Here is a 1,312-nt window from a genome sequence, read left to right as displayed (position 1 = left end):
CCGTGGCCAGACCTTAACACTTGCTCTTTCTCTACGTTGGATACATTAGACCCACACAGTCGTCAGAGTCCCCTTCTCCTAGCACCAATGAAGTCTCACAAATGGGTAAAACCAAACCAAACCAAACAACAAACAGAAAACAAAAAAGAAGAACATGAGGGTAACACGGAAAGACCAAGACAAAACAAGATCGAACCCCAGCAAGGCAAACACCAAACTGTAGCTCCCTGTCTGGTGATACAGTGGGCTGGGGTCAGCCTGCCCCATCAGCTCTCCGAGCTGCAGCATTCGAAGCCTCTCTCACGGGCCAGCTCAATTTACTGTCTCCAGCTTTCCTCGGCAAATGTGCCGTGGCTTTGGAGCAGTTAATACTCAGGGGTCTCCGTTCCAATCTAGGCACTGTCTTCATAGCTTTATGCATAGCCCGCTCTAGAAATCAATCCAGGGAACCCAATTTAGCTTCAGAAGCTTTCTTGAAACTTGGTTCAAGCCTCTAAGACTCCCCCACTCTTACTCTTGCATTTTTCATGATCACAAAACTAGTACCAGAGGGATGATGCCAAGTTCTACTGCTGTCTTGAGATAAAGCTCTGCCCCCTCTGACTACAGATACCCTACCTCTGTGCTCCTTTTAGTTGAACCTTTGAAAATATTCTCATCAGTGTCCCTATTGGAGGAAGGCACCATGGAGGCCCCCTGTATAAGCAATCACTTTTCAAATGAATTTGCATTGTTCCACCTTGGACACCTCCATGGGCAGAGTCTTATCCTCAGGGTATTTCTTCATCATCCCACTATGAAGTCTGAGTGTTCTCCTTGATGATGCTAATCTTGCCAACAGTTATAGCCACCTCATTTGCCCGTTCTCAACGTTGGCTGGCTGTAACCTCCCTTTCTCTCCAAACCTTGAGTTTTTTGTATCTTTCAGATTTGGCTTTCTGCAAGTCTGGATGGAAGTAATAATCACCATAGAACCTGGGTATTATTCCGTCTTGAAATTTTCTCTGCCAAACAGCTTAGTGGATTTAGCTCAGCTCATGTTCTCAGGACTTGGGCAGACATAGCCACATTCTTTGCCAGTCAATTACACAAATGGCCTCTATCCCTGTTCCCAGAAGGCCTTACCTGGCTCTACTGTAAACATTTGTGTTGGCATTCTGGTCTTTTAATATCATTTTAGGACCCCTCTAGATCACAGCTCCGACCTATCAACACTCTTTCTGCAGACCAGTTCTGTCACCAGCTTTCTGTGTTATTTACTTTTCCTGTCGCTGTGATCAAATACCTGATGGGAGAAAATGTAAGGAAGGAA

Source organism: Peromyscus eremicus, chromosome 10, assembly GCF_949786415.1.
Source record: "Peromyscus eremicus chromosome 10, PerEre_H2_v1, whole genome shotgun sequence".
NCBI classification, from domain to species: Eukaryota; Metazoa; Chordata; class Mammalia; order Rodentia; family Cricetidae; genus Peromyscus; species Peromyscus eremicus.
The sequence above is the reverse complement of the archived record's forward strand: the minus strand, read 5'-3'. Positions refer to the sequence as shown.